The following is a 12,388-nucleotide window of genomic DNA, read 5'->3' as shown; positions in this document are numbered from 1 at the left end:
TGAGAGCTCAGGGTTAAGACACGAATGAGAAAGGGTGAAGCGTTGAAGTAATCTTTCACACAGAGAGTGTGTATGAGTGGATACAGAGAAAAGACCATTCAATTGTTTTGAACTTACAAATTAGTGGCTGAATTAGGTCATTCAATCCTTCAAAATTCTCGACCAATGAATAGGACCATGGCTGATGTGATTTTGCTTCCAATGTCACATTCTCATCCATCACAGAATGGTGAATGTATAACAAAAGTGGACAGAAAAGCCAGATCCTGAACTACAACAGCAACCACCCAAACACACACAGGAGAAGCTGCATTAGGCCCCTGTTCAATAGGGCTACAACACACTGCAGCACTCCCGACCTGCGAAGAGAAGAACACTTCTACAAAGTCTTTACCAAGAACAGATTTTCCTGCAACTTTATCCGCAGATACCTAACAGACAAACAACACGATGAGGACATGCTACAACCTAACTCCTAGCCACGCTACCGTATATAAAGAAACGCCACCGAACTGACAGCCAGACTTGTCCAATCATGGAACGGTGGCTCAGTAGTTAACACTGTTGCCTCACAGTGGCATGGATCCGATTTCAATTCCCTCATCAAGCAACTGTCTGTCTGGAGTTTGCATATTCTCCCCGTGTCTGCAATGATTTCCTCCGGGTGCTCCGGTTTCCTCCAACAATCCAAAGATGTGCAGGTCAGGTGAATTGGCCATGCTAAATTGCCCCTAGTGCTAGGTGCATCAGTTGAGGTCAGTATTGGGTAGGGGAATGTGTCTGGGTGGGTTATCTTTGGAGGATCGGTGTGGACTTGTTGGGCCGGAGGGCCTGTTTCCATACTGTAGGGAATCTAATCACTCAAATACTGCCCAGAAACTGCCAGCCACACTCAGACAACAGTGCGTGAGAACAAAAGACCCAAAACCAATCATGTGAAAGACAAATGTAGTTTACAAGATTCCATGCAAAGCCTGCATGAAACACACAGGACACACAGCCAGACAACTAGCCACCCACATCCATGAACACCAACGAGCCACTAAACCCCATGAGCAGCTGTCCCGAGTAGCTATACACACAGATGAAAAGGACCACAAATTCAATTGGGCCAACACTATGATCATAGGACAAGCTCAACAGAGGGCAGCCAGAGAATTTCTAGAACCATGGGCTCCATCAATAAACACATTGACCGAGACCCAGTAGACCGACCACTGAAATGAACATTCCCAAACCAGCAACCAGAAACAGCAGGGATGGAACCAAATAAATTCCAGAAGACACAGCACAACAGCGCTTCACAGGAAGCTCCAAAGCTCTGAAGGTGTCACTGAGACAGGGGACAAAATGTCTACAAATCAACTTCCCAGCTCGGTGAGCATACCCACAACTACAGCAAGAGTGAGGGGTTTTCCTGTCCTACAGTGCGCTCCAAATCCTTACCTGCCCTCCTCATTGTCATACCCTCCTGCCCCTTCCTACATATGGAATGGGACAGCCTGGTCCTGAGGATTATGACTTCCTTCTGGAACAAGATCTCCAGGTATCTCTGCACCTCCCTGATGTGTCACCAATTATTTCAACACAGCCTCCAGTCCAAACACCCTGTGTGGGAGTTGTTGTAATTTATACATTCACTGCAGATGTATTTAATCTGAGTCATTTTAATTTAATAAAGAAATATAGATCCCACTTACAAATGGAAGATACGGCTTCCTCTATTAATCCAGTAATTGTCTTCAGTATCTGAATTTAAATTTTCGTGCTTTTGATTTATTGACCTTCTCGAATGGGGGTATCCCGAAGCAGTACAAGATGACATGAGGATATAGATGGGCTGGGAGGGTCAGATGGGCTGATCAGTAACAAATGGAATTCATTCCGATAAATGTGAGTCAGTGAGCTCTCCCTGACCATGTGAGTGAGGTGAGGGCAGAGTGACAGCACTTGACATCAAGGCCTCTTTGATGGTGTGTGGCATCAAGGAGCCTGCTAGTCCAGGGAAGGGATCAACATCTGGATCCTTCCAAGCAACTCCTGAGAATTCTGTCATCCCAAACGGACACCTCCTCCTCCTCAGTTCACACAAACAGCAGCAAGTCAAGCACACTCTGTCCAAACTGGTTGGGGGAACTGACCTGAACTCTCACAGCCCTGTGCCATGCTCTGCTGAAAGATGGAGGGACTACTGGGGAACCCTAGGGGCAGACAGTTCCACCAATATTGTTGTTCATTAAATGTGAATGTGAACTTGTCCTGGTCCTCAGCCCTCCCTGGACCAGGGCACATTCAAAATGACCAACTGTGTAAAGACCCATTGCCAGTCCATCAGCAATGAGCCAATCTGCTCTGAATACTCCCTGAGTTGGCGCACTCCATTATGTTCGGTTAGACTGCCAGAGAGCCCACCCTTACACTCCAAGGTTTTGATAGCCCTCCCACCACAGAGTCCTCCCATGAATCTCTTCAGTTTGCTCTCCACTAGTGAGGGCTGGTCCCAGTGGTTTTGATGGATGCATCTGTGAGTGAGATATAATGAGATATATACATATATATAATATATATATAGCTTGATATATTCCCTGTTCCCCACCCACACACGTATGGACACAGACTCTTCCCCATTCATCATACACTATCAGGCACAGCTATTCAGGATGGGTACTGCCCCTTCAGAGCATCACCATGGTGTATGGGTGGTTATCGAGTGAAAGGTACCCTCCCCACTCTGGGTTGGATCTTTCCCATCTACACTCTGAGTTCAGCTCACTCTCAGCTTCATTCTTTGATCTTTCTGAACTCCAACACACCTTCCTTCTTTTCCCCATTTATTGGGGAAGATTTTCTCAGGGCCCTGCATTCCTGCTGAAAGTGCCCCTTCTGTCCCTAGCTGTAGTATTGCCCTCCTGCTCCCAGGACCCCATTGCCCTCTCTATTCTCCCCCTCCTGTTCCGTGCCTTGATGGTGGAGGGTTTCAATTCACACACCCTTTCCCAGAGGCTTCAGCTCGGGCCATCTCCAAAGCACACACCAGACAGAGACTGAATCTTCTTCATCTTTATTCCCTTTTCCAGATTGACATTGACAGAAAACAGTCAGCAATTAACAGCCCAGACAGAGGAAGCTGCTCAAATTCACAGCCACAATGGAGCTTGAGGAAAACGCTTGTGGAGATTTTCTCAATAGCATGAGAAACAGTGACAAAACCTTTAGGTGGAGCTGGTGGCTGAGCAGGAAGGAGATCTGGTTTACTGAAGCAGAGACTTCTGAGGTTCATATTGTTTTTATACAGCTCACAGTTTTCAATATCTTTGAAAGGTTATACTTGTTGTTGCAAGTCAACACTGTCCCCAACAAACAGTCTCCTGGACGGGGACAGAATAGGGTTATATGCAGAGTAAAGCTCTATCCATACTGTTCCCACCAAAGACACCTATGACAGGGACAGGATAAGAAACAGAATAAAGCTGTCTCCACACTGTCCTTGTCAATACTCCCAGGACAGGGACAGTACTGGGTTCTCAAAGTGTCACAGTAACCTGCCTTAACCGTTGAACCACAGAGTCTCCCAGAGGCCAGTCTCAAGAAGGAAGAGAGTTGAAATTCAGTGCTGACAATGACCTGTGTCCTTCCAGCTCAGCCCTGTTCTGTTTAAAGTTGTGTCTCCTCTGTGGACTGTCTCAAACACTCTACACACATTCTGATCTCCTGATGCTCTTGCTGAGGGGAGCGGAGAGGGTCACATGGGTGAGGGCACAGGAGAAATGAGCGTTGGACTGGCAAAAGTATAATTTTGAACATTTGTATCCAATACCCAACAAACCGGATGTTTTTTAAATTTCTTTTTGATTGTGGACATTGAAGTCCCCCACCCAGAGTACATTCTGTGCCCTGACCACCCTCAGAGCTTCATCCAAGTGCTGTTCAACATGGAGGAGAGACTGACTCATCAGTCGAGGGCGGACAGAACATGGTCATCAGCCAGAGGTTTCACAGAATCAGAGAATCATACAGTGTAGAAGAGGTCCCTCATCTGATCATGTCTGTCCCACCAAGGCAAAACTAAATCTACTCTCCATCCACTTTCCAGAACTGGGCCCAACGTATTGAATGTTCGGATATTTCAGGCGCTCATCCAGGTATTTTTTAAAAGATATATTTTTAAAATATTGACCAGGACACCATGGGGATCTGCTCTGCTCTTCTCATAGTGTCATGGCATCTTCTACTGGCCCCTGAGAGGGCAGACATCAGAACATTCAGTCTGAAAAATGGTCCCTGAGCACTGAACCTCTAACAGTGTTGCACTCCCTCAGTATTGACACAACAGCAGTGCAGCACTCCCTCAGCATGAACTATCTGACAGGATGGCACTCCCACAGTATTGACTTTCTGACAGTGTGGCATTCCCTCAGTACGAACCCTCTGGCAGTGCAGTACTCCCTCAGCACTCACCCTCTGACAGTGCAGCTCTCCCTCAGTAATCACCCTCTGACAGTGCAGCACTCCCTCAGTACTGACCCAACGTTAGTGCAACACTCCCTCAGTACTGAACCTACAATAGTGTGGAACTCCCTCAGTACTGACCCTCTGACAGTGTGGCAGTCCCTCAGTACTGGCTCTCTGACAGTGCTGCATCCCATCAGCGCTGCACTGCACTCTCAGCCTGGATAATTTTCTTCAGTGATAGGATCATGTAAAGATGGAATCTCTACCATGTTGAAGCAGGCCATTCACCCAAATAAGTTCACACCAGTCCTCCAAGGAACATCCCACCTAGATCCAAACCACGACACTGTGCCTGTAACCCTGCATTTCCCAATGGCTCATCCACCCAGTCTGCAACATTGTGAGTCTGAGGGGAGAGTGCTCCCCACTGAGACTAGGCTGACAACTCCCGGTCCAATAGCCTGCCTTGCTTCCCCATCCCAGGCCGCATTTGGAGGAATGAGACCATCTCTAGTTTCCCAGCTGTGCATTCAGGAGAAAGCTAACCACCGCCCTCTCCAGGATAGTTAGGGAAGGGCAATAAACAGCAGACATATCAATGTCCTCCCCATCCCAGGAGTAATCAAAATAACTGATGGACAATTCAAACAATCAAACTGGTGGAAGGTGGTTCAATCATTCCAATGATTAAACTTCACCTGGTAATTCCTGTATTAAGTTCAAGGTGAAGCTATCCTGGTCTCTGCTGAATTTAGACCAATTTTCATGTTCATTTCCATCTTCATTCTTTCTCTCCAAACCGACCCTAACTTGAATGTTGCAAAAAACAAAACATTTTGTTGAAGCTTTTTGTCTTGCATACATCAGGACAATTTACAAGAAATGTCAAAGCAAAGGGAAACAATATTTAAACTGGCGTGTTCATAGTGACAACATCTCAACCTGTCAGCACTTTCCTCATATGCAATATCAATGTCATGTTTTTCTCCTTTGATTGGTACTTTTACAATTATCCTGATGAAGGCAAAATGAAAAGCTGCTAAAAACCGGGCATTTTCAGGCCAGTTCAATATTCTCAAATGACCATTTGGTCATAATTTGCTCTTTTGCTTCAGACCTGTTCAAATTCCAAGAAGTAATTCTGTCCTATTGTAAATGGAGGACCCAATTTACCAGAATTTACTAAATTCCAATCTCTGCATCAAAATAGTTTTCCTGATCTCCTTCCTGTACTTGGTGAATGACCGGAAAATGTGTCATTTTGCCTTTCTGTTTGTCGGTATTGACAGTAAATCTACATTTACTGTGTCGATTTTGTTAAGAAGTTTTGTTATCAGAATACCCTCCCTCTCTCCTCAAGATCCTGTTCTGGTGTTTCCCTGTAACCTAGATCCCCTGTCCCTGTCCCATTCTGCATTGCCCCTCAAAGAAACCCATAACTATCCACCATATCCCAGATGTGACCGAACCATTCTTCAGTACAGCTGTCCTGGCCAATTTCCCCTCCGTCTCCTCACTCTCAATATTCATTCCAAAGTCCCATTGGCCTTTCCCATTTCTTTTATAGGACTTTCTTTCCCAATTTTAAGCATTTATGTTGCTCAACATCCTTTCTTGCCCACTGCAGTACATTGTTTACAATATGAGCTACACTTCATCCTTTAACGTTCTGAGTCATTACAACCAGGAAAGCTCTCAATAGAAAAATTCAATTAATCCCATTGCCCTGCTCTATCCCAACAGCTTTAGTGCATTTATGGTGCATTCAATGACACCTGACACTTGTCTGTCTTACCCTCTTACACCCACTAATGGCTTTCTCTTGAGTTCTTCCTGACAAATTGCTGTTTACTGCAGTTTGGTGACACACTTTGGTAGCCGTTTGTTCGGTCTTTGTGTAATTCATTTTGTGCCTGATCCGTAGGGCACTCCACCTTGCAATTTAAAAATGCAGGCTCACCCATATCATGGCCGAGGCTCCAGTCTTTCAAAGAAATGAGTTCAAGCCTCACCAGTTTAATCATTTGAATTGTACATCATTTATTTTGATTTCTCCTGGGATGGGGGCAAGCTTCGATTTGTCTATTTGTTGTCCTTCCCTAATTGTCCTGGAGAGGGCGGTGGTGAGCAATGTCAAATCCAGAACATAGAACATAGAACATAGACCATGACAGCGCAGTACGGGCCCTTCAGCCCTCGATGTTGTGCCGCCCTATGGAACCAATCTAAAGCCCTTCTATCCTATACTATTCCATTTTCATCCATATGTTTATCCCGTGTCCATTTAAATGCCCTTAGTGTTGGCGAGTCTGCTCCTGTTGCAGGCTGTGCATTCCATGCCCCTACTAGTCTCTGAGTAAATAACTACTTCTGACATCTCTCCTATATCTATCACCCCTCAATTTAAACCTATGTCCCCTCAGCATCTGAGGAAAAAGGCTCTCACTATCCACCCTATCTAACCTTGTGATTATCTTAGTATGTCTCAATTAAGACAACTCTCAACCTTCTTCTCTCTAACAAAACAGCCACAAGTCCCTCATCCTTCCCTCATAAGGCCTTCCCTCCGTGCCAGGCAACATCCTCGTATATTTCCTCTGAACCCTTAAATTCTCACATCCTTTTTTTAAATGCCGTGACCACAACTGTATGCAATACAGTATGCAATTGCGGCCACACCAGAGTTTTGTACAGCTGCAGCATGACCACAGAGACATGATTCATTCTTCACGTCTCCATGATCTGCCTCAGAAAATATCTCAGTTCTAGCAGTTGGAGATGGGCAATAAATTTGAAGCTTCCCAATGACATGAACACCCTGAGGCGGGCTAATGCAGCTATTTGCTGTCTGCCTTTGAGGTTCTGAGACACCACATTCTCACTGTTATTGTTTTCTAATCCTCTCAACTTTATTAACTAGATGATAGCAACATGTGAAATGTTTTTGTTTTGAACTGTCAGGTCTCTTTTCCCATGCCTCTCTCCTCTCCACCTCCCTCCAAGCCTTTCTCCAGATGTTTCCCGTGACAGCCTTGCTGTGCAGAGTGAGAGCTCCCTGTGTTCTCTGAGGCCTCACTCTGTCTTGTATCTGTCTCCTCTCCAACGTAACACAAAAAACATGTTGAGATGAAAAGAGAGCTGAGAAAACGACATCAACCATAATTGACTGGGTCTTGTTAAAGAAAATAATGTTTGTTTTGAAATTGTATTTCTGTCAGTGAGTGACAAAGGAAAGATGGGGGTCCAGGGTTGCTGCAGCCTCTGCCAGAACATCGGACCCAGGAGCAGGAGCAGGCCTTTTGGGAGCTGCTGTGCCAATGAAGAAGATCACTGCTCATCTGGTTATGGTCTCACCTGCACTTTCTGCAGTTATCCTAAACTGCCTTATTCATCAAAAACCTGTCTACCTCAACCTTGAGTATACTTAATTACCCAACCTCCATTCCCACGTAGAGAAGAGAATTCCACAGACTGTCAAACCTCAGCATGAAAACCCCTCCTTCCTTTTAAACGGGAGACTGTTTTGTGTTAAACTGTCCCTCCAGTTCTCGTCTGCGCTATAACAGATTCCACCCTCTCAGTATCCAGCCTGTCATGTCACCTTCAGATCAGAAACTGTTAATGAGAGAGAACAGGTTGCAAAAGCGAGGCATTTCCACGGAAAATAATTAACAATGTTCATGTCCATATTTTTTCCATTGTCGAGTCCAAAACAAGGAGATGGATAAAATTAGAATTGGGAATGATTTCAGGAAGAACTCTTTCTGACAAAGAGTGGTGGCAATCTGGAACTCTCAGTCTGAAAAAGCTATCAAGGTCATGGTTCAATGTTTATTCGCTCAGCAAGGTAAGGGTTACAGAATTAAGGGGGAATGTGTTCTAGGTGACGGACTTTAGGCTCAATCTACAAATTTATTATCTTTTATGTGTGAGCCAAGTCCTGCGTGCTCTTTAAATAAAGCAATAGGAAAAATATGTAATCTTACACTTTTAGTTTTATTCTATCAGTAAGTGGATAAAGTATACAGAGCTCTGGGTCTAAACCTTCCTGTCCCTGACAAACTACTCACTCAGTCAGTTCAGAAAGAACAAAAAAACCTATATCTGTCCCTGACACCGTCTTTTATACCATAGAAAACATCATACCATCACTCAAGTGAAATTGTCTTCTAATTGGCTGTTGCTCCGACTCCATTCCCCGCCTCCTCGCATTTCCGGCTGTCCGACCTCACGTGGCCTTCCCTTTTAGGAGACAAAGGACCACCATGCGGCCTCCTTTCGAGCGCAAAACGGCAGTCTCGCCCACTTCCGGGGAGCGAAACGGCCGATCATGTGACGTCCCGGAGCGCGAAACAGGGAGACCATGTGACCGCGCCGCATCTCGGAGCATCACGTGATCATCCTCTGCGCGCGCATCAGAGGACCACATGACCTCCGAGCATCGAGGACACGCCCCCCAGACTCGACAATTTAGTTTCCAGGTAAGTTTTTTATATATATATTTACAACTCCTCCTTTTGGTCTCATGAAAATGAGACCAACAAACCAGTTTTACGCATCACATTCACTCTCCTACGCATAGTCCTCCCCTCTTGCCAGGGCCATGGTTTCTGCCGCTATTTGTGACATCTGATTGGGCGGTGGAGCCTTCCCTTCAATTGCTGTAATAATTACCCTGTTCAACAAGGATCTGATACAGGGGATACAACAACATCCAGACAACACAAACACAATGGTCATACCAGCGAGGGACATAAACACAGACACAATTAATCCTTTCCATTTCCCTACCCAGGAATCAAAAATGCCTCTTACAGGGTTGTCAATACCTGAATGTTCATGCATTTCTTCAGATAAGGTTCTTAATCCTTCCAGGGCTCTGGTTACCGAGCCATCAGGTGCTGTATTGTTGGGGATGAACGTACAACATTGATCTCCAAACATAGAGCACACTCCCCCCTTTTCTGCCAACAACATATCTAAGGCCATTCTATTTTGTACTGTCATCAATGAGGTTCCTGCCAATTGTTCAGAGAGTCCTGCCACGGCATCTCTAGTTCTATTGGCTAGCCTGAGTGCATTGTAACGTACATAATTAATTCGATCAACGTTTTTATTCGGCGTAATTGGGAATAGAGCACTAACAATTGGGAGATTCTCGAATCCTGTTGCTACTTGATCTACCAACTTATATTCATTAGGTACACCGCGGGGAACCCCTATTGCATCTATATACGTGGTTGAGCCAGAGGTAATGTCAAACAGATCCCTGAGTACTCGTGCATGCTGATTTATTTCCTGTCGTCTTTCTCCTAAGAGTGTTAAGGGTACCCCTAGCCTGACCATTGCACAGGTTCCAGACCAATCCGGAGGTAAACTAATCTGTAGTGATCTTTCTCCACAGTACCAAAAAAGATCAGCTCTGGCCCAAACCATTGTGCTAGCATTCCGCCAGTCAGTTACATCAATCGTGTTCTGGCACCAGTCAGCGGGGATGTGTCCCATGACTGTGTTAGATCTTCGAACAAAACAAGTATAATTGTTGGCCCTTGGGGCAAACACTGGAGGTAACGTAGAGTTCTTGACAGGTGGAAAAATAGCACTTAAGGCGGTACAATTTGGAGGGTCCGCCTGCATGGTGAGAGCCATCATGCAGTGAAATCCTACTGGGTCTGCATTCGGGAACAATGGGGCTGGGGTAGTAACTAAAGTTGGCCTAGCCGAAGAACACGCGACGCAATCACTCATATTAATTGAGATTGCAGTCGCTGTTATCCAGTCCAGCCATACATTCCTATCCCCATATCCGGTAGCTAATTTAATAATGTCCCTTCTCGTGAGGTTGTTATAATCTACTGTCACTACTCCTGAACTTGATTCGGCCACCACGCTTGTTGTATTTTCAATCTGTGGCTGGTCCATAGGAGGATCCACCAAGGTTACCTTCACTAGTCCCATGTTATCTACTCCTGATTGATCTACCCCTATTATAAAATAAAAACTGCTATCATCAATTTCACAGTAAAACTGTACCTCTTTGGGACTAGGGTTGGTGTCGAATCTTGTCAGGGTTAACAAGAGTGGATTTTTTAACTCTGAGGAATGATCGAGTTGTCCCTTTGTCAAGCTCACACGGTCTCTAACCTCTCATCTATTATCCGAGGGTGATGACTTCTTAGGTGTCCAATGTTCCCCATTCCATGTTAACACATCATCCCACGAAGGGCATGGATGAGAATTAATGGCGTAGATGCAAAGATATACATCATGCCCCCTCCAGCTCCCTGTATCTTGGCCACAGTCAATTACTTGGCATAAGTCAAACTGGTATATTGTATCACGCTTTTTATCATGTCTGATGTGTATCCGGCTCCCTGCTTCGCTTAAACATTTGTCCCTCCCTTGTCCTATTGATCTCTTATTCCTGGGACTCCCTTACCTGTGTGTGTGTTCGTCCTTCGCGGTTGATCCCCTTATTAATAGTATCATAACACTTGTACATAAAATAGTGAAAACTCCCAAGCTTAACAGCTTAGAATAACACGGGCTGATTACTAAAATAAACATAATATTCGTTATACAACAATTAAAAGTTTAAGACCCTTCTACTCTTTTTCTGTTCTTATTCATTCTAGAGTTCTCGTTGGCGGTTCTGTGGCCGCACACTGGCTCCAATGGTACCAGGTGTCTCCTTTCCCTTGTAGTCGAACCACATGAAATGCCCTTTCCACCACCTTGTAAGGTCCTGCCCACCGTGGCTCCGACCACTTCTGTTTGATCACCTTCAGCAGGACCCACTCTGTGGTGGATGGCGCCTGGCTCTGTAGGTCCCCCTTTTCCCATCCAACCTGTTTAGAGAAAGCTGAGACCAAAGCTGTTATTTGATCATAATAAGGTTTGTACCTTATTGAGACTCCTCCCTCTAACATCTGTATTCCAGCCCCTGGTCCCGGAAACTGCTGCCCTGTTGTTAGCTCGTACGGGGTAAACCCTGTAATAGAGTTTACTGAGCTTCTAATAGACATTAAGGCTAAAGGTAGGGCATCCACCCAGCTCAACTTCGTTTGTGCACACACTTTTCCTATTTTTCCCTTTATGGACTGTCATTCTCTCCACTTTTCCCTGTGACTGAGGATGGTACACCATTCCAAACGCATGTTTCAGTCCTAAAGCTGCTTCTACTTCTTGCAGGTCTTTATTCTTAAAATGTGTGCCATTATCTGACCTGACTTTCTTTGGAAACCCATGCGTTGGAATGTATTGGTTTATCAAAAATTTGATCACTGTCTTCGCATCTTCCTTTTTCGCAGGTATCACTTCTGGCCAACCAGTGTATGCATCCACTGGTACCAAAAGGTGCCTACATCTGTTTACTCTCTCTACCATGTCAGTGTAGTCAATCACTATTTCCTAACCTGGCATTCATGGGGGAGGAAATTTTCCCTCTGGTGGTTTCACTGTTGCTTTTACATTATATTGTGAACACGATTTACATTCTCTGATATAATTTTCACTCATTGCCTGTAGTTCAGCCAATTGGGCTGATTCTTTGCCGCCCTCTATTGGGTCAAGGGTAACACTTACATACATCAGCACCTGCCTGCCTCCCCCTTTTTTCTGGAAAAGAACACCATTTATTGTGTGTTCTTTTTCAGAAATATCGAGGAAAAATGGCTCTTTGTAATCCGGGACCGCTAAATCAGCAGCCCGCATTAGGGCCTGTTTAAGAGATATAAAACTGTCATCTGCCTGCGTGGTCCACTGCAAATGGGCAAACAAATTTCTCATGCCTTGCTCATTTATCATGGCCCCTAGAGGGAAAGTAAGCTCCCTATATGAGGGAACAAATTGTCTTCTGTATCCTGTCAATCCAAGAAAATGAGAGCATGTCTTTTACAGTGACTGGTTTGGCATGATGCAGAATAGAGGATCTATG

Source organism: Hemiscyllium ocellatum, chromosome 9, assembly GCF_020745735.1.
Source record: "Hemiscyllium ocellatum isolate sHemOce1 chromosome 9, sHemOce1.pat.X.cur, whole genome shotgun sequence".
Taxonomy (NCBI): Eukaryota; Metazoa; Chordata; class Chondrichthyes; order Orectolobiformes; family Hemiscylliidae; genus Hemiscyllium; species Hemiscyllium ocellatum.
Note: the sequence above shows the minus strand (reverse complement) of the source record.